This window comes from Rattus norvegicus, chromosome 4 (assembly GCF_021556685.1).
Source record: "Rattus norvegicus strain SHRSP/BbbUtx chromosome 4, alternate assembly SHRSP_T2T, whole genome shotgun sequence".
In the NCBI taxonomy this organism is placed as follows: domain Eukaryota; kingdom Metazoa; phylum Chordata; class Mammalia; order Rodentia; family Muridae; genus Rattus; species Rattus norvegicus.
Window position 1 is genome coordinate 126,925,318 of NC_141537.1, and position 27,473 is coordinate 126,952,790.

Below are 27,473 nucleotides of genomic sequence, written 5' to 3' on the forward strand. Positions count from 1 at the left end.
TTAATGATCAGCCGAAGTCCCCAGGAGTCAAGGGACTTTACCACTAATGAGCCCCACCCGATAAGCAGTCTTTGGCCTCTGAGCTGCCAAAGTGTAGACAGGCCAGAGAAGTAAAACTTTTAAGTCAGCCTTATCTCTTGGTATTTTGCCAACTCTGTGGAGGTCCTGGATTGTGTCCCTTGCCTGGAGGCACCAACATAGGTTTTCCCTAAAGGAAGCTCAAATTCATGCGGCCTTAGGTCGTCCCAGGAGAGAAAGAAGGAGAAGATAAGCAATTGTTCGAGAAGCACCTTAGGAAACTGTACTGGGGTGGCACCCTAAGAAGCTAAAAAGCAGGGTAAAGTAACCCCCGTCCTTTGCCTCTGCCTCCTACCAAAGTTGTACTTGCCATGACAGAGAATTTGAAAATACCATGCGTCAGAAGAAGAGTCTAAAATTATCCCCTCCTGTCATTAAAAGAGTAACCGTTAGCATATCAGACCTAAGGTTTTGTGTTTTGGGGGATAAAGAAAGCACACACCCACACACTCGTGCATGCACGCATGCTCACGAATGATCTTTGAGACCAGCCTAGCCACATAATTAAGCTCTAGAAACATCTTACGTGTTAGTGGGAGATTGCTTGCCAGTTCACTTCAAGTACCTGCATTTGGTTTGGAAACAGATTTAAAAAGTTGTCAGAGCTGGGCATGGGGGTGGCATAACCCTTTAATCCCAGCACTCAGAAGGCAAAGGCAGGTGGATCTCTGTGAGTTCAAGGCCAGCCTGGTCTACAAAGTGAGTCCAGGACAGCCAGGGTTGGTTGCACTGAGAAACTCCATATCGAAACAAAACAAAACAAAAACAACAAAGCAAAACAATGGCAACAAAAAGCAAAATACAATAACAAAGTTGTCAGACTACTTTTATGTTTAATTCTCTTGTTTTTCTAATTAATTAATTAATTAATTGTGGAAAAAGTATTATCCCAGGTGCTTAGAGCATGGACTCTAGTGTGGGTTTGAAGTCTGACTTCGGTCATTGTTTTGGGGACGTAAGCCTAGGCCAGTGATTTTATAAGGCCGCGTCATCAAATAAGAGCAATAGCTAATTCATGGGTCTTTTGAAAGGATGCCTTTGGGTGGTCCATGTGGCCCTTCATGCACAGGAAATTCTCTGTACATATTATATATAAAAGCCTAGCTAAAGAAAAATAAAACCTTCAAACCTACCTTCTAGAGATAACATGTTAATTGTAAGGACACATTTGTGTTTCTGTAACCAATAGATGGCAGGTACCTTCTCCTGACAAAAAATGTATATTGCTCAAAAGTATGTCAAATATGCTAATGACCACAGAAAGTTCCACTGATACAAATATGCCAGGATTCTCTTGTGAAAGAAAAGAAAATCACAGAAGGCACTGTAGAACACAAAGCCTCGGGCTTCTGCCCAGTCAAATCCTCCCTGTGCGCGTTGGACGACACCAGTGTGGAATAATCTTGCCACAAACTTGGACTCTACAATGTCAGGAAGGATCTAAGAACCTCGTCCCGATTGATTTCCAAGCCGGAGCTGACCTTGATTGTCCCAGGACGTCACCCTCACCTGAGCACTCTGCTCTTGACATGGAGAAGAAACAAAATTGGAAACAGTTGAATTCCTCTGGCGGCTCCTGCTGACTAAGCAGGCGAGGGACCCCACTGCAGAGTTCATGGTGGTTTTGGCAGAGCAGGATTCCCTCCCGAGGTTCCAGCCTCCTGGGGGCCAGATGAGGGGCGGGCTTGTTTACACAGCATCTCAGACCAAACAGCTGGGGGACGGCAACCATTTAATTCTGCCCTGCTGACTTGAGAAGGAATTTGGTTACACCACACAAGGGAGAGGCTTCCTCAGCTCATTCCTCACTTTGTGTGTCTCTTCCTTTCCCCCCTTTCCTGTCTTAAAATTTTCCTCCCCCTGTCTCTTTATTACCCCTCTGCTCTTCCTTTTTCAACTTTCCCCTCTTTTCTTTACTTCCAAAACAAAGTGCTATGGGAGGATGCTTAAGACAGACAGAAGTCCTTTATTTTTAGAGCCGGGAGAATTTTTATCCCCAAAGATCTGTTAGTAAAATAAATGGGATTAATCTTTCTCATTCGGGCAAAACATGAACCTCACACTGGTCTTAGAGATGCTGTTTTTGGAAAGAAAGGATTGGGGTTCCTCAGGGAGTCTGACCCAGCTACACCAGTTGTAAAGTCCGCCCATTTCCAAGCAAAGGAGAGGAATTGGAGCCCAGCACAGGGTGGCTAATTCTGAGGAGACTTTATCCACATACTGCCTGGGACGGAAAACCACAGCCTTAATTAAAATTTTCATTTCAATCCCATTGTTTATTAAGAAGGCAATAGAGAGCCCAGGGGGTCAAATAGACAAACCCCAACTCAGCCACTGAGATGCTGTGTGTCTTCAAGAATATGACTCTTCCTCCGGAAGCCCACAGAGCTCTCCTTTTGGAGGTAAGACTAACCGGAGTGGGTGGACATCTGTTTGGGTTGTGTGTCCCAGGTATTTAGCATAGAAGAGTGACCAGGAGAGGCAGTTTGGAGCCTTTGAGTGATTCTTCATTGTTCAGTGAGCTGTGGATCCCTTCACTGAGTCACCATTTCAGCCTTGCTCTCATAAGGAAAAAACACACATCTGTGTATCAAATGAGCTTGCTAAAATAAAAGTGCATACTGTCTGGAATATTTTATTGATCTATCAAAAGTAAACCACTGAAAGAGGAAGCAGCTTAGGGCAGAGGAGCGACTGGAGCCCTGCAGGCTCCTGGCCATCCCTGCCAAACCCCCTTCCTACAGTCTCCTAAAATACGAGTGGGTAATTGGATGCCGTATCCTACGATCATCTCCCCCTAGTCTTTAGAATCCACATTTTTCTCATTTTTGAAAACTGGAGTAGCATATTCTTGTCTCCAATAGCCTGGCTTCCATCCCAGTCTCTGATTTCTTTAAGCACACTGACAGTGGTTTTGTAATCACATCTGCAAGTCTTTTCTGTATTCTAGAATTTAATCCAACTTGAACTCATTAAGTATCCAGTTCCTCTGCTATTATCTCTTGTGCAAATTTTTTGTCTATAAACCTCCTCTCTAAAATGCTTCTTAACCAAAAAAAAATCCACCAACATATATGTAATGTATGATGGCTGGACTTATACAAAAGCTATAGTTAGATCAAATAAAGTTGTTTTAAAAACCTGTTCTTCTTGCTTCTTCATTTGAGATAGCCTTTGTGCGTGTGTGTGTGTGTGTGTGTGTGTGTGTGTTTCTTTTTTAATGTGGAGGCAGGTACGTGTGCCGATGGATGAAGGAAGCATGAGAACACCTGGTGATGTCACACATGGTAAGTTCAAGTCCAACCTGGGACGTGTGTAATCCTATGTCAACAAACAAGGTTTCTGTTGTCGGTTTGGTTTGTTTTTTGTTGGGTTTGTTTGTAATAATAATAATAATAATAATAATAATAATAATAATAATAGCGGCAAGCTGGCTCAATGTCTTAAAGTTCTTGCCATGCGAACCTGGTTACCTGGATGTGGAAAGAGAGCCAGCCCTTGACAGTTGCCCTCTGACCTCCATGTGAATGCTGTGATATGCATACAACCTCACTGACACGGTCAGCACACACAGATACAATAATAATAAACATAAAAAACCCTTAACATATGAGCACATTTCTATATAATTCGTCCCCTTACTGTTGTCTTATTTGTAGCAGTAGCATACAGTTTCTATATAACCCTATGAGATGATTTTTGTCTCACTTAGCTGCTTTGGGTAAGAACTTCTGACTCTTCTGAATATGTGCTACCTTGGAAATGTTCACAGGTACTTAAGAAGTAGCTGCTTGTATCCTTAAGGGAAGAGGTTCCTAGGACAGAAAAGATAGTTTAGGACCCTGGCTTGATGCCTCTGTTTTTTTTAGGTCGAGGGTGGACATCAAGCAGATAGCTCCATTTTCAGGGTCTCGTATTCTTCCTTAGAGTTTTTGTCTATTAAAGACCTGGGGATTAGGAGTGATGGACAATGACTCCCAGAAGCAGCTCTTGGGAGGGTTAAATGTGACATAGGTTGTGAGGGGTAGAGCATAGTGAGTTGTCTCAGTAAATGGTAGGAAGCTATTGCTGTCAGAAACTTGGTGTTTGTTTTATAAAAATAGAGAAGGAATATGTTTGGTGGAGGTGAGGTAAGGTGTGGGGGAAGGGGATGCGTATGAGGCCTATGGTGAGGCATCCCTTCCCCCAACTGAGGGACCAGCCATAAGACAGTATAGTATAGAGTTTATTCAGGGCATGGGGAGGGGAGTTGAGAGAAAAGCAGAGAGAGAGAGAGAGAGAGAGAGAGAGAGAGAGAGAGAGAGAGAGAGAAGAGCCACGAGCACATAGAGAGTGAGTGGGAGGGGGAGGGAGATCAGTAGTGGAGAGGACAGAGCAAGAACAAGAGAGCAAGAGAGGGAGGGGCAAGCAGCCCCTTTTATAGTGAGTCAGGCGTACCTGGCTGTTGTCAGGTAACTGTGAGGCACAGCCTAGTCTAAATGCCAACATTGGTATGGTTCAAGGTCTACAGACTTTGAAAATAAGGATCAATCAATGATCTTAAGTTGAGAGTCTGCATTTCAAGCTCGATGTACAGCTTGTAGATGACTACTATAGCAAGCCATAAGTTGTGTTAGCTTGAGGACCTATGCAAAGATACTTGTGCAAAGCTTTGAATCAGCTCTTCTACAGTGCACACATAGTCCTAAAACTCATCATACTATGCAGAGCAATGTGATAAACACCACAAAGATTATAGGAATCAGAATTAAGGCAACCATTTCCAGGTACTCAGAAAAATCTGTGGTTTTTACCCATATTCCTAGGGGATATTTACAATATCTATAATAATTTTTTTTGGTTGCTAAGGTGTGGTAGGGGAGATCAGAATTTAGCATTCGTGGTGGATAAAGGCCAAGACAGACTGCTACTAAATGTCCTGTGATACACAGGCTCTCCACTGATCCCTAGCAAAGATTTACCCCGCCGGCAACTCAGTAGGGCTAAGGCTGAGAAACCCAGGATTTATGAACAACACTCAAAAATGTGTTAGAGTTACATTACAGAAAGGAAAGCAAGATGATAAAAATCTGATTAAATACTAGTACAATGTAGCTCACGTTAAATGTTTTGTAGATATGTGAGTACATTAACACACACTGTAGTCAGCTCTGCAAATGACCTGGCATTTGCCTGTGGACGTGAGTGTGGGCAAGGAGCTGCCTGTTAGTTACTGGAAAGTGGTAGAAGGGGCTTCTCCAAACCCTAGCTGTAGTACAGATGTGTGTGGGTGTGGTCTACTCTACCTGTGGAGCTGAGATGGATGGTGGGTGTCCCAGTGTGTGTTGGGCATGTTCCCACGAAGTTCAAGTCTTTGGGCACTACTTTCTGCGTCCATCTGAGCCTCTCAGGGGTGAAATTGTGAGTAAGTGAACGTGAAATTCAGTTTATGTTCAAAGGATTCCTTACCATGCTGTCAGTGCTGGAGCCCACACGGACTTACTTACAGAACAAGCTGGATAACAGAACTGAGCTTGTACAGTTAATTCCACAGAGCTGACTCAAACGGTAGTTCACACAATCCAAGAGACTTTAACGAACGCAACGGAACAAAGACATGTTTCAGAGGAAAACCTCGGGGCTGCTCCGATCCAACTGCCCCATGTGGTATTCTAGAACATCAAACTTTTCTGTGACCTGGCAAGTGCCCCGGGCTATTTATATATATCAAAGCCTATTTAAAACCCTGAACAATGCTGAAATGTTTAAAGGCAAAATTGTATGATGTATACCATTGGTTACAAAACAATCTGAGTAGGGGCTGTGGAAGAAAGGGGCTAAGAGGAAGCCAGGCTAGCCATGAGTTGTTCAATGACAGGAGGAGGGGAGGAGATAAGCTTTGCTTATCGTCTTCATCATGCCGTTGCACAATGAAGAAAGAAGGAAAGGTGGTCGGTAAATAATTGTGAAGCAGCAGAGGACTCGCCAGCAGGCTCAGTTTTTAAAGGGTGGTGCTGCTTTTGAACATCGCTTTATACCTTACTAGTGCAAGGAAATACTCTGCTATAAGCAAGGGTTGCACTGAAGGCCTGGAAAGCCATCTCACTTTCCACAAGTTCCAGTGACTCTTGAGGACAGCACACGGGTAACGGGGCCAAGTGTCAAAGGGAAAAAATGTGCATACAAGTCATGGTCAGTGACCGGGAGAAATACCCAACTAGTGTTTTACTGAACTGAGATGATAAAGTCCTGGTGGGGGACACAACACTCTGAGCCAAGGAGGACATGGAAACCATGTGAGGAAGCACAGAGTTTGGCAAAGAGCTCGGGTGGGCGTTAAACCTTGACCTCAGAGGCCTGATTTTACCGAGCATCCTTGGGCAAGTTAATCTAATCATTCTGAGAAATTTTGTTTTCTTTCCAGATTGTGAAAATTGAATTCTTTTTGTAATGAAAGGAAAGAAAAAGAAATCAGATATCGAAAGAAACAAAATAGGAGGCTGGGATAATGAAACCAAAGACACCGAAAAACTCTTGAGAATTTTGGAGGCCATGACAAAAAAGTAGAGAGGCTCACTGTCCCCCTCCCACAATGAACATAAGAATTCACAAAATTCACAGATACCCTAACAGCAAGCCAGAACCCAGGGTTAAGTGCTTAGGATAGAAACTGTTCCCACCATCTGCATCTGACTGGCTGTGAGGGATGGAGGCAGGGTCTATAGTTCTGTCATCTCAGTTCTGCTGTCTGTCCTCTGTTTCTTCTCATCCGTTCCTCCAGCCTGAAGTATTGTTTACTCTGCTCTCCAAATTCCACCCCACTCCTCATGGTCTCCAGCTTCCAGGATGCCTTTCACAGTCTGGGGCTTCTATGGGAGCTCCCCGTCTGAGCTCACACTAACTCTTATCAGTAGTGCTATTCTGGTCCTTAAGTGTGGCCTCTCTTTGAATTGCTTATCTCTGATGCCTGTACACTTTTCCTTCTGTGTCTGCAGGGAATTTACTCTCGCAACCCCCACGGATATGACAGTTTGCAGATACTCAAGCTTATAACCTGTGCACATCTACCCGTCCACTTCCAACATCTCCAGATTACTTCTCATACCCAGTATAATATAAACGGACAGAGTTACACTGTTTCAGTTAGAAGAAATGACAACCCAATAATAACAAAGTCCCCTTGTGTTCAGTACAGATGTAACTTTCTTTTTTGATTGGCTGAATCTAAGGCTATGAGCCCACAAATAGTGAGCACTGTATCCGTGTGTGTGTGTGTGTGTGTGTGTGTGTGTGTGTGTGTGTGTGTGTGTGTGTGGTGACTATTTAACCAAAGTGTAAACTACGTGACAGGGACTTATCGAATTTCCTAGTACATGATCTCAGCCTCACAGAGAAAACTGATAGACATGTGACTTTAAACTAAGCACTCAAAAAATGTTGACTGCTTAAATATACCGTCCATACTCCCTCCTCTAGTATTTTAAAGCTAAAAGTCTGTGTTCCTTTCATTTGGAGCAACTTTCCAACTGGGAATCTCTAGCAATCTCCTGTTCATGTTGTGACTCTCAGTTTAAGGCTCTTAGGGAAGTCTGCTACACCTCTTCTCCTCTCCCTCCTCCCTGGACCTACTGCCTCAGCCTCTGTAAGACATCTAACACATAACTTCACAAGGCACACAGTATGACCAAGTTCTCCTATGGGCAACACACACCATGGGGGAGATGGAAGTATTCTAGGTATAAGGTACACAGATGAATAGGTCTTTATATTTATTTGTATGTGTTTTACTGTATATATCTTTTAATGTGTACATATAATAGTGCAGACATGCAGCTACCTATAATTTCCCAGTGCATACTGGTTAGGATTAAACTATACTTAATAAAGAGGGGATAGCTGAAGAAAACTGGTGGGAAAATGCTAGTCTGTCTATTGATTTTACGGCAAAGCATGCGAAGGTAGGGTGCAATCAGCCAGCCAGCATTGAAGAAGGCAGATATGATTTAATGCAGATATCCTCAAATCCATTCCCCCATGGATGGCAGTTCTCAGAGGGCAAGGATGGGGCCAAAATAAGCCCCGTAGGTCTCAGAACTGTCCCATATTCAGGGACAGTTGACTGAATTGGAATAGAGAACAAACCATAGAAGCCTGCCTCAGAATTACCCTTGCCATTCTCAAAGCACTAAGTGTCTTGTCTTAGGACAAAAGGAAAGCAGGAAGATAGGAAAGAATTGCCCAGCACATCCCCAAGAGGTCACATAGAGTCCCAGAGGAGCCTGTCCTCAGGTAATTGTCAGATACCTCTGTTGGTTACATCTTCTGCCTAGGTTTTCTAGGCATTAGGAATGCCTGCTTGGTGATGTGCAGGGCTTTCCATGCCCTTAACACTGTTAACCAGCAACTCTCAATGACTAATGAGGACTAACCAATGAGGACTAACTAGTCCCCAAGTGTTTGCTAACTCTCCTCGACAATGGTGAGTACCTGACTCATGGAGGTTACTGAAAGAGAGGAAAAACAGAGTATCACAGCTGTGCAGAGGGGAAACTTAGTCAACGAGCACCTGTGAGGAAAGAGTAGCGGGTAGTGCTGGAGTGGGCGTCCACCTGCATTGTCCCGGGGGAGCCACTGAAATTTCAGAATTCTGAAGGTCTTTGTGTGAAAGGTGAAGGGTGTTGTGGAGGGAGGGAGCCCTGGCTGGGAGGGGAACAAAGAGAGGAAAAGGGAAAGGCAGGGTCCTTCCACTGTTCAAGGTAACTTAGCTGAATGAATCCAAAATTGAATTTGGCTCTAATCGCTAGTGATTCATTTGGAGACGAATCACAAAGGACCTCTTTCCCCCACCAGTTTCCGCTTTACAGAGTTCCCAGGCTAAAAGGGCAGCCTGGTTTTGAGTCACTGGTTTTAGGAAACCCAGAAATGATAACATGAACCAGATCAGACTGTGCTCCTATGGGAGATTAACCCTGTGTTTACAAGAATTTCTTAAAAGTCATTCATCTGCAATCAAATCTGGATTCCTGTAAGTGCACTGCTCACTCCAGCTGCTTGCTTTGCACTGTGACTTCCTACTTTGAACACCCACCTGAGTCAAGCAGCAAGTGAAAACGATGATCAATCTGGTTTCCCACTGATGACCAGGTCCACCAAAGATAAGCTCACTGTCTTTAGGAGGCAAGTCATGTATCTTTCTGTTTCTCCTTCTTGGGTCTGTACTCGTGAAAAACCAGAGCGATATATGATTCTTATTTAATTTCTCTCTCATCTTATTTATTAATGTAGTGGTGATTTGAATGAGAATGTCCCCCATAGGCTCAAATATTTGAATACTTGGTCCTCGTTTGGTGACTCTTTGGAAAGAGCTTTGGGAGTTTAAAAACTCCATGGCATTTTCAGTCTTCGTTCTCTATTTTGTGCTGGGGGTTCAAGAGGTGAGCTCTCAGCCTCTAAACTTGCTGCCATGCCTGTGTCCCACCATCATGAGCTCTTATTCCTCTAAAACCACAAACTCAAACTCTTCCGTCTGTAACCTGCCTTGGTCATGAACTTAAACACAGTATTCTATTACAGGCAGGTTTCTAGGTCAAACCCACAGCTAGCTGAAAGGTTAGTCTTGCTAGACATCTTACTCTAGGAATCTTGTCTTTGCCTTTAGAGGCTGGATTGTAAACAGGCCACCACATCTATCCCACAAGTAGATATGTTCTGTGGAGACTGCCCGATGCGCTTTCTTTTTTTTTTTTTATTTTTTATTAACTTGAGTATTTCTTATATACATTTCGAGTGTTATTCCCTTTCCCTCCGATGCGCTTTCTACTCATACAGGAAGTGCCTTAATCATGAACCATTTCCCCAGTTCAGGTATCTCCAGTAAACATAGTTTACTGGGGTATCGAAATAATTTCATTTTCATTTGACTGGAGAACAAAGTTGCTACTTTTAAGTGCCCGATATAATCTAAATACCTCGCATGCACCATTTCCTTCATTTCTCCCAAGAAGCCTGTAAGATAAATAAAATCTCCTCACTGGAAGATTAAGACAACTAAATCCTAGAGAGGTGAGACCATGGGTCCACAAGCATCCAGTTAATCACGGGTGGAGCCAAGAACATCAGGTTTTCTCTCTATTCCAAGTATGCCTTTTCACTCTATTCTCCTTCTGGAAACACAGTAGAAAGCAAAGGGAGAATCTGGCACAAATAACTTAGGACTTGCCACAAATATCCATCACATGGGACATAGCTCTCGCTATGAAATAACTGAACGAACTCATGTGGTTCAGCCATTCATGAGTTGGGCAATCACTATGCATCTCCCTGGGGATGTGCCTAAAGTTCCCTACTTAGCACCCTACCTAGTGTCTTCCAGCTTTTACCCACACTCACATCGCACTATTTCTTGTTCCTTTGTTAATGTTAGGAATAGGAACCAGTGACTTCAGAGTCTTTCTTCCATGATTTTTTCTTTACTCTTCAGTTCCTGGTGTTTGTGAGTAGCAAGCGCGCAGTACTCAGCAATTGCTCATTTCCGAGAGACTCGGAGATTCTGAAAAGAAAGTTTCACCATGATTGTAGCTTCTCTTTTGTCATTTCCAATTCCTGGAGCATCTCTCCTCTCTCTGTGAAATAATTGAACTGCCAGAGCGGTATAGATGGAAAGAGAACAAAGGAGCTGATGTCACCAAAAGGAGCAAAAGATGAAAGGCAGAGAGGACCGCCTAACCTCTTGTGGCTGGGAGCTTCAAGACTCCCAGCCATACCCCAGACGCTGCAGCCAGGAAGTGCCATTTGAAAGACTCCTGCTATTCTGTTGCTTTTATTTTCTGAGTACTGCTTTCAGAGTTTTGTGAGAATCCATGAGGCATCGTGTTTCCAGAAACAGCCTTTTTATTCACAAACTGTCTCAAATGGATCGCTCAACTTAGACATGATAAAAATGAAGCATGAGGGCTTCACGTTTCCTCATTAACAGACAGGAGAGTGACTAGTTGTTCTGAGAGCCAAGGCCCTGATGATACCTCTAAGGCATCTTGATCATAGTCTTCCTCAGTGTCTTCCCGGAGGTGAATCTAGGACCTTTTCACTTCCTAATGTGCTGCCATTCCTGTACTTTTGGCTCGTTTTATCCCCTGGCCATGCATCAGAGCTAATGACTGTCATTTGGTGATGCTGTCCAGACCCCCTTAAGCCCACACTCTGCAGCATTCTTCTAGCTGCTGGAGAAACTGGAGCTGGGCTGGCCTATAAAAAAAAAGTCTCCTCCCACAAGATCCTGTCACCAGGGACATAGTATCCCTGGGAGGTTTTGCATTCCTGGGATCTCCCCAACTCTCCAGGCACAGTATTGAGCCTAAGGCTTATGTCTGAGTGGAGCTGACTGAATTAAGCATTGTTCCCATTCCAGAAGGTGAAACCAAGACCTGTAGATTAAAATCACTGGCCTAATGTCACAAAGGTAATTCACTGTAAGTGGTCGGGCTGTCATCAGATGGAATGCAGGGTTCTAATAAGGAGTGTTTCAGTGGTCATTGTAGACACACTGTGTGCTGGTCAGCATTCTAGGACAGTTGCCTGATGCATCAGCAGGAGAAAAAATGGGGGTGAAGAGCAAAGAGAGGAAGTGGCAGGAGGGAGGAGTAATGTGAAAGAACAAGGCAGGAACTTATGGAGTCCTAGGCAGTGCACAGCCACTGAGGTCGTTTGCCTTTGCACTTGCATTCTTACGAATTATGCTCACACTGTTACTCTCTATGAGATGCCTTAAGGCAACAGGATTAAGTCTGGCTGCCCACCTGTTTCTGTTTTGCCATTTAAATGTCTCAAACGTACAAATATGTTTCACCTTACAGCTTCACAGCATGGCAGAAATCAGAGAAACTTCTTGTCACTGGCACTAGGGACAGTTGACACTGTCCTGTAGGTACCAGCAGCATCGCTGGCTTCTGCCACTAGGTCTTCATGCTCTGTGCCATGCCCAGTCACAGCAATTTGAAATGACTCCTTGATGAATGTCCCTCAGGTAGTAAAACTCTTCTAGTTGGGAACTGCAAATCTAGATCAAAGCTTTTACTATGGCAGTGAGCACAGCAAGTGCTTAATAAGTCTATTATTGTTTAGCCCATTTTCTAGTTTTCCTTTTCATACGTCTTTTGTCCCTTTCAAAATAATCCAGTTTCCTCTGTTTCATCATTTTGAAAAACATTCCTGGTCAGATGCATACCTGTACCTGTAACACAAGACCCTTGGCAGACTGAGGCAGAACAATCATGTGAGCCCAGGAATCAGAGACCTTCTCTAGAAACAGAACAAGAATCATCACAAACAAACAAACAAAAACAAAAAAGCATTAAAACAAAGCCAGTAGTACCTCTGATGAGAAAACTAGACAAAGGAATTTATACCAAGGGTGTTTTCATTTTAATCTGAGGTCATGCCTCCAGTGGGCAAAGTTGAAGCACCAAATACAAATTGTTCTTAAAAACTGCCTACGTATAAGACATGAAAGATGGTTTCTAAAGTATGTTCTCTGGAATGTAAAGAGTGTAATTACAGTTCTAGAGAATGTTAATATTTCCTAATAGAGTTGTATGGTTAAGTAAATTTGAGAAATTAAGTTTGTTCAAAATTAAACCAATTACTTTTCTTTTTTTCCTCTTTTTCTTTTTTTTTTTACTTCTCATGCCTTAGAATCCTCACAATGCTAATATATCATCAATATTTATGAAGACATATGGTTTGCAGCTTTCATAATCTTATTTTTGTAACCTGGGTTTTTACAGTTTAAGGTCAGCAAGCTATAATCTACAGGCCAGATCTGGTTTACCACCCACTCTGCAAACAAAATGTTATTGAAACACCACCAGCTCACCCATTTATGCACCAGCTATGGCTTTAAGTTGAGTCATTGGGGTAGAGACAAGACAATCTTGAAAATGTAAATTCTCCACTGTTTAGTTTTCCAAAGATCAAGACGGCTGATCCTATTTCTGGTTGAGTGGTTTATGGCGTATCCACTAGGAAACATTAGCTTGCAGAACCTCCATGTTGGAAAAAAATTTAGAGCTTATCGATGCACTTGAGATTCTGTGATGTCAGGAACTCGAGAACTACATTTAGAGTTTGTCACACATGCAAATGTGTCTGAAACCTGTTTCTGATCTGTTGAATCAGGATGGCCATTGGAAGGGCTGGGGGTAGTTCAGTGGTAGAGTACATCTCTAGGATGTGCAAGGCCTGTGACTTGATTCTTAGGACCATTAGGATATTCAGTGGAATAGCCAAGGAGCTTGTGTTTGGCAGAAGCACCTGCCCAGTTATGGGTCCAGTTAGTGTAACGCAAAGGACTAAGTTACCACAAAAACTTGACACGTTTAAGTTTTCTTAGTCCTAGAATTCTTCAAGAAGCCCTCTCTGGGAAAAGTTACAAGCATCTAACCCAAAGCTCTTAAAGTGCCTTGGAGGTCCCTTTATCTGTGCATTCTTCATGTTGATATAGTTTAGTGCTATGTATAGACATTTCACTAAGTCAGGTAAGTCTGAGGCTCTCTTTCATCCAGCCTGAGTAAATTATCCTTCCTAAGTAATGAACTTTTAGGTGACTCCCTGAATACTTAGGGGAAGTTATTTCACCTCAGGCTTGCATTTTTTCGTCTACGGAAAGTGGTAAGAGCATCAACTTAGGCATAATAAATTATCACATATAAGACATTGAAAACCTGGGTCCCAGAAGTGCTCGGTCAGGTTAGTAAGGAACCGATATGGCGGCACATGCCTGTAATCCCAGCACCTGGGAGGCTGAGAAAAGAAAATTGCCTTCTAGTTCAAGGCCAATTTGGGATACATAGTAAATTCCAGGCCAGCTTGGGGTATGAATAAGATTCTGCTTAAACAAATTAAAATTAATTAATTAAAAGGGGCCAAAGGGAGAGGAAAGAGAAAAGATATCAGCAAGGAAATTAGTGACTCTATAACCCACGGGGTGGTCAACTTTTCCAGAGAAAGAGGCTTGGAAGTTATCATCCTTTGATTTCCCTGGTGACCATTATACAATAAAGTCCTGAAAATAAAAGATTTATGGAAGGAATAATGAAAGACCAAAGTGGGGAGATAAAACAGTGGTCAAGGGCAATGAGACAGAAAGATCATCTGCATCTCTCTCTCTGAATTCTTTTACCACCTGTTACTTCCTGTGTGGTCTCCAGGAAAGAGCCGGCTTCCTCCTTTCTGCTGCAGTTTTCTCTCTGGTCATATGGAGCCCCTCCTAGGATGGTTGCAGATATTAAAGAAGATGCTGTAGGCAAAGCACTTGACACTTTAAAAAAGAAGTTCTATCAAGGCTATTTCACCACCACTGCTAATTGTTAGTATTCTCACAGCGTGGTCTGTCCATTGCTGGGAAAGGGGGCCTGAAGAAAATACTTCTCTTCGTTTACGGAGAAGTTTGATTTCTGTTTTTCCTACTACTACTTACCCTTAGATCCCTTAGGAAACAGAAAGCCAAGGGAACAGCTCAAAATTTGGGATTAGACTAAGAACACATGCAGATCCACCATGGAGTTAGGCTCACAGTAAAACCCTCAGCTTCACCGAACTGTGCACAACTAACGTATCTCCCCAGTGTAGACAGCTCACACCTCTCTCTCTCTCTCTCTCTCTCTCTCTCTCTCTCTCTCTCTCTCTCTCTCTCTCTCACTTTGTAGCATGTTGGGAGCAGACTTAATTAAATCTCTAAACAAGGAAAGGGCAGACTCCAAAGGAGATAGAGGAATGCCTGCGTCCAAACCAAACAAAGGAGAAACCATAAATACCAAGGCTTCGAGACATCAACACTGATACTGAAAAGGTTCTTCCTGCCCCTAAACCTGGCTCTTTAATCCCTTGGAGACTTGCCTTTGGGTATTCTCCACTGCTTTGAGAGTCCAGGCCAAATATGAGCACCTGGTTCACATGCCTGCTTTAAAAGAGGCCCAAGAAGTTGAAGGTAAAATGTCCTGATCTATACTCTGAACTGAGCACAGTTCTAGGCCCTGGGACAAAAGTACACACACACACACACACACACACACACACACACACACACACACACACACACACACAGTATACTTATCCTAGTAGAGCTCATAGTCCAATGAGAGAGACTGACATGAGTCAAAGAACTAAATGATGTGTAAAATTAAGCAGTACAATACTATGAAGAAAAGCCCCAGGGTGTTCTGAGATAGCATTGTAAGTCACCTGCCTAGAAAGACAGGGGTCACTTCTAGTGGAGTCAATAAAGCTAATGATTGTAGGAGAAAGCACAGCCTAGTTTATGATCGTGTGGCAAGAAGGAACAAGGAACATCACAGGAAAGACGTCCTGAGGGAATAGTATAATACAAGTCCAGCCCCCACAGTGAGAATTGAGAATTGGCAGCTATGGGGAGAAGGATGTCAGTGTTTACAGTGTAGGCCGTGGTAAGGGGCCCACACTCTGGTGGAAGGCCACACATCCAAGAATATATGGATGACCAAATAGCATTGCATGGGTCTAGAGAGAGAGAGAGAGAGAGAGAGAGAGAGAGAGAGAGAGAGAGAGAGAGGACAAAGGTGGGTAGAGAGGGGGTAGATATGGGAAGGGTTGGATAAAGCGGATCACTAAGATCAAAATGCATTGTATGAAATTATCAAAGATCAAATAAAAACAAGAGAGAAAAAGTTTCATTAACATAATGAAACTCATTTCTTTGCCAACCAAAAAGTTTGATTTTAAACTGTAAAAGTCCTAAAAACCTTTATGGTACTCATTAGTAATTTTTGCTACAATGATGCCCAAAGTGACAGAATAAAGACATGGTTATGTATGAAAGAGATAAGAGGGGAGAGGAGGAAGGTTGTTAGACCCTGGTGACATGAAGCTGCCGGATGTCACTGACTGTCTTTATGTATTAGCAAAGAGATACACAGGAACACGGTGGTGATGCAGCTTGCATTTGAGAAAGACCAGAAGAGACCAGACAGTAGAGAGAATGTGAAAAGACAGTGTAGGTGGTCTGGCAAGATGTGGAGCTGGGATGTTCCAGTGTGATAAGCTGTGAAAGTGACCACACCCTGCTGAGGATCCCTTGTAGATCCCAGACAAGAGAGCAAACGCTTGATCTGGAACTAGGAAATGCAAGACTCCATTCTTCTGAAATAGGAGTTGACCGAGCTCCAAAGAGAAGTCAGGCTGCGCAGGCTGACTGGACAACACTAATAACGTTTACTTATCTGTGTTGTCATGTTTTGAACTTTGCTCAGCAAGGATTTGTGATGGCACTTGGCACTTTTCACTAACATCAAGAGCAAAAGGGAGGCAGTGGCCACTGTAATACCAGAGCTAAGGAAACAGAGACAAGGCCCCCTGGGGCAAGCTGGAGCTAATCTAGCTAGAGTCTCAGAGTTTGGGAACACCAAGAGACCATGCCTCAATAAACCAAGTAAAAGCGACCAAGGAAAACAGCTCTTGCCAACTTCAGGTCTCCACATTCGCGTATATATACATGTAAAACACACATATATGTAACCCCCACCATATCACACATACCATCTAAACACCTGCACACCACACACAGGAATATACATAGATGCACACATTACACACAGGTACACAAGAAGAAGAGAGGGTTCAAATCTTGTTCTAACCATCTTCTCAGAAAGTGACATCAATAATGACATCAAGGCTGACCCAAAGTCTTTACACGGGTGTAGAGGGAAGCTGAATTGACTTGTGGAGGTAGCTGTCAGTTTAGAATACAATGGGGGGAAGATTAAATGAGAGTCACGTCTATAAGTTGCCAAGAGTTAAGGGGATGCATGTACCAACTCTTCACTAATAAAATACTCTGCAGCGGTTTGGTCTCTGTAGGAAGAGACAGGAGGAAGGTGAAAGGTGCTTCAGGATGAGAATATTGCACCGTAATTCCTGTTACCAGCAGTCGAAAAGATCATTTTCAGGAGGGTGTGGTGAGTTTAGACGAAGGAGTAGCAACAACCTCCCAGGAATCTTGCATTACAGCATCGTAGAGAGATCAACTTTATGCTGTGAAGCAGTAATATAAATCTTATTTCACATTCTACTATGCTAAAACATATTTCTGGCCATGGTTCATGGAAAGGATTTCCTCACCTCAGGATCATAACCTACCATTTGAAAAACACAAGGTTCAACAGTTCTCATGCAAGTCCTTGGGGAAGCCGGGCAGCACCCTCACGTCTGGAGGCCGTTCCCACACTTCAGTTTCCTTGGCTCCTGATGGCTTCAGGCCCTGCCTCACCCCTCCCCTTTCCTCCTCAGACTCAGATGTCTTCTTCCTTCTCAGCTTCCGAGCCTCATTTATTGTTTTGCTTCCCAGGGACTTGATTTAAGAAGCAGATATGCTTTTATATTTGATATGGCACGAGGGTAGAGACAGGTGGAGATGAACATTAGCATCTCTCTAAATTAATCGGTGTTGGTTGGGTGGCTGCTTTGTGCCTTGTACTCCACAAAGCTTGAGGTAAAGAGACCACGTTCAGACATGGAGGCTGAGCAGAAACTCAGAGTGTGTGGGCGTTGCACCCATTCCTCGGTGTGGAGGCTCCATGCCTCTGAATTTTGACTTAACAGGGCCCAGCCTTTGTCCTCATCAAAAGAAACTTTCTTTCCACCAGAGAACTACTAAAGCTGATAAACAACTTCAGCAAAGTGGCTGGGTATAAAATTAACTCAAATAAATCAGTTGCCTTCCTCTATACAAAAGAGAAACAAGCCGAGAAAGAAATTAGGGAAACGACACCCTTCATAATAGACCCAAATAATATAAAGTACCTCGGTGTGACTTTAACCAAGCAAGTAAAAGATCTGTACAATAAGAACTTCAAGACACTGAGGAAAGAAATTGAAGAAGACCTCAGAAGATGGAAAGATCTCCCATGCTCATGGATTGGCAGGATTAATATAGTAAAAATGGCCATTTTACCAAAAGCAATCTACAGATTCAATGCAATCCCCATCAAAATTCCAATCCAATTCTTCAAAGAGTTAGACAGAACAATTTGCAAATTCATCTGGAATAACAAAAAACCCAGGATAGCTAAAGCTATCCTCAACAATAAAAGGACTTCAGGGGGAATCACTATCCCTGAACTCAAGCAGTATTACAGAGCAATAGTGATAAAAACTGCATGGTATTGGTACAGAGACAGACAGATAGACCAATGGAATAGAATTGAAGACCCAGAAATGAACCCACACACCTATGGTCACTTGATTTTTGACAAAGGAGCCAAAACCATCCAATGGAAAAAAGATAGCATTTTCAGCAAATGGTGCTGGTTCAACTGGAGGGCAACATGTAGAAGAATGCAGATCGATCCATGCTTATCACCCTGTACAAAGCTTAAGTCCAAGTGGATCAAGGACCTCCACATCAAACCAGACACACTCAAACTAATAGAAGAAAAACTAGGGAAGCATCTGGAACACATGGGCACTGGAAAAAATTTCCTGAACAAAACACCAATGGCTTATGCTCTAAGATCAAGAATCGACAAATGGGATCTCATAAAACTGCAAAGCTTCTGTAAGGCAAAGGACACTGTGGTTAGGACAAAACGGCAACCAATAGATTGGGAAAAGATCTTTACCAATCCTACAACAGATAGAGGCCTTATATCCAAAATATACAAAGAACTCAAGAAGTTAGACCGCAGGGAAACAAATAACCCTATTAAAAAATGGGGTTCAGAGCTAAACAAAGAATTCACAGCTGAGGAATGCCGAATGGCTGAGAAACACCTAAAGAAATGTTCAACATCTTTAGTCATAAGGGAAATGCAAATCAAAACAACCCTGAGATTTCACCTCACACCAGTGCGATTGGCTAAGATCAAAAACTCAGGTGACAGCAGATGCTGGCGAGGATGTGGAGAAAGAGGAACACTCCTCCATTGTTGGTGGGATTGCAGACTGGTACAACCATTCTGGAAATCAGTCTGGAGGTTCCTCAGAAAATTGGACATTGAACTGCCTGAGGATCCAGCTATACCTCTCTTGGGCATATACCCAAAAGATGCCTCAACATATAAAAGAGACACGTGCTCCACTATGTTCATCGCAGCCTTATTTATAATAGCCAGAAAATGGAAAGAACCCAGATGCCCTTCAACAGAGGAATGGATACAGAAAATGTGGTACATCTACACAATGGAATATTACTCAGCTATCAAAAACAACGAGTTTATGAAATTCGTAGGCAAATGGTTGGAACTGGAAAATATCATCCTGAGTGAGCTAACCCAATCACAGAAAGACATACATGGTATGCACTCATTGATAAGTGGCTATTAGCCCAAATGCTTGAATTACCCTAGATACCTAGAACAAACGAAACTCAAGACGGATGATCAAAATGTGAATGCTTCACTCCTTCTTTAAATGAGGAAAAAGAATACCCTTGGCAGGGAAGGGAGAGGCAAAGATTAAAACAGAGACTGAAGGAACACCCATTCAGAGCCTGCCCCACATTTGACCCATACATATACAGCCACCCTATTAGACAAGATGGATGAAGCAAAGAAGTGCAGACCGACAGGAGCCGGATGTAGATCGCTCCTGAGAGACACAGCCAGAATACAGCAAATACAGAGGCGAATACCAGCAGCAAACCACTGAACTGAGAATAGAACCCCCGTTGGAGGAATCAGAGAAAGAACTGGAAGAGCTTGAAGGGGCTCGAGACCCCAAAAGTACAACAATGCCAAGCAACCAGAGCTTCCAGGGACTAAGCCACTACCTAAAGACTATACATGGACTGACCCTGGACTCTGACCCCATAGGTAGCAATGAATATCCTAGTAAGAGCACCAGTGGAAGGGGAAGCCCTGGGTCCTGCTAAGACTGAACCCCCAGTGAACTAGTCTATGGGGGGAGGGCGGCAATGGGGGGAGGGTTGGGAGGGGAACACCCATAAGGAAGGGGAGGGGGGAGGGGGATGTTTGCCCAGAAACCGGGAAAGGGAATAACACTCGAAATGTATATAAGAAATACTCAAGTTAATAAAAAAAAATTAAAAAAAAAAAGAAACTTTCTTAGTGATAGAATGAGACTATTTGCCCAAAGGTAGGCAGGAGCAGATCCCCTCACTCACCTCTCTGAAGTAGCATACCTGACTCAAAGTACACTCTGGCCTATGACATGTATCCAAGTACCAGTGGAGAGAGGCAGGTACTGAATTCTTGCAGGCTCAAAACAGCAGACATCTATCCTGTTTCTGCTAGGCTGTTTGGGGTTCCCCAGAGTACTGAGGACTGCAATAGCTGAGAAGCCAGCCCACAGGTGATGTCACAGTGGGGCAGCTTGTTAGAGCCACACTGTCATACTCTGATTAGACTGTATGTAGCTGTGTAGCGGCTGATTGACTATGAATGTTGTCTCTTCATTGCTCTGAGCTTTTCTTCTGATACTACAAAAGGAAATTATTAATTCCTACAGACCAGGACTCCCTGACAATATGAATGAAAGAACACCCAGTACAGTCCCGGGAACATTATAAGCTGTTAGATAAATATGAGCCAAGGTTATTATTTTTGACATTCAATTCGCATAGTTGGGAGTTGGGGTGAGGAGGCAGATACCTAAAACAGCTTTTTCTCCAACAAGCTGAAGACCCAGTTCCTAGAGGGAAAAAGAAGTTAGAAAATTGGGGCCTGACAACTTCTAGACCAGTCTCTGATTTTTATCCTCCTGGCTTTGTCTGATTTTTATCCTCCTGGCTTTGTGTTACGCTAATGTTTAGACAGACACTCCTTAGCCGTGGGGGTCGCCTCCTAGCTCTGCAAACCTTGTAAGCTGGCTCCTGGCTCTGAAGAGCAAGATCAGCTGTCAACTCCACGGGAACCTTCCAGCCTGTCTCCTTTTTATTTATCCTTAGCCACAAACCGTTGGCAGCAGAGGCCTTAGGAATTCACACACCTTTCCTCTTTCTAAGGCATCTGTTTATCAACCTGTGGGTCGAATACCAAATATTTACATTACTATTGATAACAGTAGCAAACATATAGTTACTAGGTAGCAATGAAATAATGTTATGGTTGCGGGTGACCAGGACATTAGGAACTGTATTAAAGGATCGCAGCATCAGGAAGTTGAGAACCACAGCTTTAGGGTTTCCCGTGTCAGCTCCAACCTGCTCCATGGGAAAGCAGCTCCCTGCAGACCACTAATAATCCCAGCTGTACTCTGTTCTCCAGGATCTCTGGCACTCAGTGGCATTGACCTCCAGGCCCTGAATCGACTTCTCCCTAAAGGTCTTACAGTGAAATACTTCTGTAGCAGTTCAGTAATGTCGTGTGATTAGAAGTGATTAGAACTCATTGTACATCTCTGAGTGGTGTGACTAAAGAAAGGAAAAGTAATTAGTGACTCTGACTTTGAAAAATTTATTTCAACAGGCGTTTTGACATCTAATTATCTTTAGAGCACATCTCAATTTTGACTTGCCACATTGTATAAGTTCAAAGGTCACAGAGATAGAGTATCAGTGGCCTTAATATACACACAGACAGACAGACAGACACACACACATAGACACACACAGACTTAGACATACATATATGTACACATATGTATGTATAGGGATGTACACAAGAGATTATATATAAATATAGTTTATGTATAAATTGGATACATCAAAGTAATATTTTGTTATTGGAATATTTTAGGTCCAATGGACTACATGAAGTATATTAACCCTACTAGATGTTCTTTGATGGACAGGGACTGTTGTCCTGGTTCTTTTACTAGAAAACAAAGGCTTCAGTGTTCCCTCTACTCACAGCTGGAGCTGCTACCAGGGTGACAAGCAAATACAGAGAGGGATAAAAAGAAGATCCCCAGGAACCTTCCCTTTCTCCTCTCTCCAGAGCCCACTTGCTCTGCTTAGAGAACACATACTCTTCCTTCTGCAGTTCTGGATGCCTGACTGAACTCCATCGTGCTCACCACTCTCTGGGATTATAGTTTCTGGACCACAATGGGAATAGAAGAAAAAGAACTCACATCACATCCCACTGTTGTCTCTGTCTCGTAGAGCTCCCTCCTTCCCATAGCTCAGACTGGAGAAACATCTGCTGGGTTCACTGCCTCTGTGCTCCATGCACTCGTTAGGACTCGTGTTGCTGCTGGGTCCAGATGAGTGGAGCCATGGAAACTCCATGTCTAGATGATACATGGCATACTGCCTTCTTCTGCATGCTACCTGTCTTCTGTTCGGGGTTTTTCAGTTACACTCAGTGGAAAAAAACAGATCTTACTTGTGGTGTGTGTGTGTGTGTGTGTGTGTGTGTGTGTGTGTGTGTGTGTGTGTGTAAGTGAGAAAGAGAGAGAAAGAAGTTTAAATACCTATTAATCCACATCACAGACTTGGTTGTACATGTGTTTAATTAGGTAGTGTACATTGTCTCTGTGTTTTCCAATTATATGAAAGAACTGAATAGATAAAGTGAACTCTATCAGAGACACATTATTGAGTTCTTAAATGAACAAATTTTAAGGACCAAAGAGGTAGCTCAGCCAGAAAAAGTTGCCATGAAATTTCATGGCCATGTTCTATCCCCAAAGCCCATATAGTGGAAAGAGAGAACTGATTGTTGAAAATTGTCCCATAACTCCCACACATGTGTCATTCACACATCACACACAGACACACACACACACACACACACACACACACATACACACACACACACCAGATGCATACAGAGTAATAAGAAATTTAAAAAACTAAGATTATTTTTTATTTTAATGTTTTCACTTAGTCTTTGAGAATTTCATGCAAATAATTTTTATTATATTCATTCCTCTCCCCCAATTTCTCCATGAATCTCTACTACTTTTCTACTTACCTAACATTTCCCTCTCTCTCTCTCTCTCTCTCTCTCTCTCTCTCTCTCTCTCTCTCTCTCTCTCTCTCTCTCTCTGAAAAGATAAAGCCATTGAGTCCATTTTGAGCCACAGTCTCCTCTCCCGTGGTCTGTATTTCCTGAGCTTTGATCTGGAGTATAGTTGATACAATGTTACTCCATTGAAGAAAACTTACTTTCCCTCTCCTGGCAGCTATCAATGTCCAATAGCTCCTTTATTAGGGGTAGGAGTTCCTGCTCACTTCCTCTCTTCCAGGCTGGGATTTTGTCTGGCTCGCATACACAGGTCTTGTGTATGCTGTCACAAGTGTTCTGAGTTCGTCTGCTCTGTGTATATGAAATGCTCTTTCCTTGGAAATCTGCCACCTCAGGCTCACAATTTTTCTGCCTGAGCCTTGAATAGAGGAGTATGACATGGATACCCCATTTAGGGTTGAGCATTCCAAAATCTCTTACTTTCTGCATATCGAACAGCTGTGAGTTTGTCTGTGTTAATTACTGTTTACTGCAAGAAGTTTCTGATGAGGGCTGTTTGATACATTGATCCGTAGGATGAGCAATATGTCCTTAGGAGTCTTTTTATTCTATGTTCATATACCAGAATACCTAGTAGTAGATTTTCCCTTATGACCTCTGACCTATTTATCTATTGACTTCATTGATAGTGTCAACACGGGCTCCTCTCTCCTGGAATGGGCCTTAAATCTGATTTTCAAAAAGTGATTGGTTGCTCTCACACATGAATGCCGCTCTAGCCCTAGCAGGCTTATCATGCAGGCAGGTTGTGTTGTAGTGCACAGGGTTCATAGCTGGACGGTACTAATGTTTACCTTTCTCCTTTGGAAGCATGCGTATCTTCAAGCACTATGAACCAATAAGAATGAACCTCCCAGTTGAGCACCAATTATATTTCTTCATGTTCTCTGCCATAAGCACATGGTGTCTTTAGCAATAAGATCTTAGTGTCAAATTTGGGAAGGCAACCAATAGCACTGGCCACAGCCTGTGATACTTGGTGGCAGGATGCCTTTGGAAACCCATTGGCCAATATGTTAAAAAGATGGCCATTCCTGGAACTGAGGAATTTAATTGGTAGCAAATAGTATTTAGTTGGGGTATTGACTTCTTGTTATATGATTATTCCATTTAAACTCTTTTTGTATATGTATGGATTTTAGGAAGTTCCTACAATAGTAGTTTTTCCTGTGCCTTTTTAAGAAGGTTTTTAGAGTTTCATTTTTCCTCCCCCCCATTCCATTCTCCTACTCTAACTTCCCTCTTCTCTCTTTATAACACTAGATTTTATTTCCTCCTCCTTGGAAGATCCCTCCTCTCCCTTGGTCCTTTACTAGCTAAATACTGTGGGTGTTCTCAGTAAAACATAAAAAGCACAAAAGCTACCATCCACATATGAAAGAAAACACGCACCATTTGTCTTCCTGGGTCTGGGTCCTCACTCAGGATGATTGTTTCCAGATCCATCCATTTACCTGAAAATTTCATAATTTCATTTTTCTTAACAGTTAAACAATATTCTATTGTGTAAATGTACCACATTTCCATTTTTCATTCATCAGTTAATGGAAATCTAGTCTGTTTCCAATTTCTGCCTATTACAGATATATAAGCTATGAACATAGATGACAAGATATCGTGCAGTAAGATATAAGTTCTTTGTGTTGGGGTATATACCCAAGAATGGTATAGACAGCTCTTGGATGGATATATTAATGGTATAGATCTATTTTCAGACTTTTATTTTATTTTAGTTTCATTTTTTGTTCTATAAAGAACACGACAAGGCATCTGAGGTTTATATTTGCATAGAAACTCTAATGATCATACAATGTCCCAAGCTTCCTTTTATGACAGACAAAAGCTTTTAAGGGACGAAGAGTGTATTACAGAGAAGTATGTCTATTCCCAGTGGGTAAACTAATTTCCTAATTAAGTTCCTATTGTCCATTTTACCAAAAAGGAAATGATATACACATCTAAATCATAGTGCCAGTCATGATTTAGGAAACAGTATGTTCACAGACAGAGAGCTGATAATGTCCTGATAAGGATAGAGTAAATTCCCCAAACAGTTGCACAATAATTTAACAGCTAAAAAAAAAATCTAAATGTAAGACTTACTGGCACTGGTAAAGTAGACATTTGCCTAGTGGGATGTGCTGCCCTGAATGATTTCAGTCAGCTGATTGTTTGCTTTTATAGCCATGACTGACAAGGTGACTACTTATCAGAATTTTGCTAGATACTCACATGTTCAGAATATGGACGTCATCTTAGGTATGCTCTGAACCAATCAATTTCAGTTATGAAATTTCAGTTATGAAAATCTGAATGTACTCAGCAAATATAGTGAGAGCTGCACAAACACACTGTTGAGCCCTTAAAATGACAAAACTTTGAGAATGTTTGGATTTTCGAAATGTTAAAACTACACATGCACCTTGTGGAGCATCCACGGAGCATGGGTGTCGTGTGTGTGTGTGTGTGTGTGTGTGTGTGTGTGTGTGTGTGTGGTGTGTTTGGGGTATGGGTGCATATGTGTATGCCTATGCATGTAAAGGGCAGAGGACAACCTCAGGTGCTCTCCCAGAGTCACAGCCCGTTTTGTCGAGATATGATTTCTAGTTAACTTAGAGCTCACTGAGTAAGATAGGCTGTTTGTCAAGAATTTGCTTTTTTTTTTACTTCCTTAGTGCCTGGATTACAAGTACCACGGGTCACCATACCTGGGTAAAGATTGGACTCATGTCCTCAGGGTTGAGTGCAAGTACTTCATAGGCTGAGCCATCTCTATAGCTGTCATATTTAACTTTTAGAAGACAACAAAAGTGTGTTGAGGAATTGTATCCAAGTGTGTAAGATTTAATCATCTCAAACCTTCCTAGAATTAAGCATGCGGTAAGGGAGCAGGATCTACACTCTTGATTTTTCTTGACAGACAAATACTCTTGATTTTCAAAAGGACTGCACCCTACAGTAAGCCCATCAGAAGCTGCACATTCCATAAAGGGAAAACTAATTTGATACTTCTAAATTACTGACTGTCAATGGTTAGTCCACTATGTCTTAAATAAGCTGTGTCTTGCACACTTGCCAACACCACTTAACCCAAAACCTACTTAATCATAAACAGTTCACTTTCATGCACGTCAGCATCTTTCAGAAATTATGGGGCACAAAAACATCAAACACAATGTCCAAAATCTCAGTTGTATCATGGGACTGCCTGGGAGTCACGACTCGCTGTCACTGTCCAGACTCAAAGAAAAAGACAACAGTCCTATATGTGATCAAAAAGAGTACATCAAAGTAAGGATTTTACTGAGCGTGCAAAGCTTGGACACCAACATAAAGCTGAAAAAAGGAGTTACTCAGATCATCCTAAGTTGGGAGCTATTTGTGCAGCTATATAACATAAGGTTCTCGCTTGACACAGAAAATGAATTATTTCTAACTGATTGACAGGTATGCCAAATGCATGAGTTGGTTCTCTTACCTATCATGTTTAGAAGGAATAGCCATGTGACAGAAAGCTTGTGAGGAACAAGGCAGTGCTAGCTATTTGAAGTTTGACTTCTCATGTCTCTTGTAACCTCAATGAAATAATTGTAACACTCTTACTGTAGTCAGTTCTTCTCTTGTATTTTAACCAGTTGTGTCTTTCTGTAATGGTTTCTGTCTGCTACATCTCTTTGATGCTGCACTACTCTCTGGATATAAGTATTTAGAATAGAGTTATAAATTATAGTTTCTTAGAAAGTGGTAGTAGTGGTTCTCCTCCAGGGTTCATATCCTCACCAGCCAAGGGTAGTGGCTAGATTTATAGTGCTAGATAGGGATTCCATCCTACTGAACAGGCATTAGATGATGTTACCTGAGGATGTAAGTGGCACTATCACATCTTGGTGGTATCTTGTCATTCTGATCATTAGGTTTCGTGGAAGTCACAGCGGAGTAAGACTTTTCTCCCTTGGCAGCTTATACAGCTCCTTCTGCTAATCCCCAGTGGAACAACCATCAGTTCCGTCTTCAAGTTCTCCTTCCAATGTGTGTGGTGTCTTCAGCAATAACGTTTTCAATTTCTGGGAGGCAACTGAAGACCATGACAAAAGAGGGAGCTGTGGTTTTGATGAGATAAAAATTGAGCCCTTTTTTGAATTTCAAATAGGGTTGAGTCTTTGACTCAAGCAAGCAGAAAATTAAGGGGCGACATCATGATTCCAAAGTGGTTTAGGAAGTCCTAGATCACCGTAACAATGATTAATAGTTTCTTAAGCACCTTTTGAGTGCCAAGGCCATTGCCAAGTATTTGCATGTAATCCACACAATAATCATCTGTGTTACCTTGGTGTCCAATGAGGTTCAGAAATACTTACCTTGGTGACCAATGAGGTTCAGAAATACTTAGTAACTTGTACAAAGCAAAGGCAGCAAGGACCAATTTGAACCCACAAATGAGCATAATAACACACTCCT

At 42.4% G+C, this 27,473-nt stretch overlaps 1 long non-coding RNA gene across 43 annotated transcripts in view; it reads left to right on the forward strand.

Annotated features, from left to right (window-relative positions):
• The window catches only part of LOC102555978 (uncharacterized), a 310,738-nt gene that overhangs the window by 221,677 nt on the left and 61,588 nt on the right, over positions 1–27,473 (forward strand). The gene's annotated exons all lie outside the window — the stretch shown is intronic.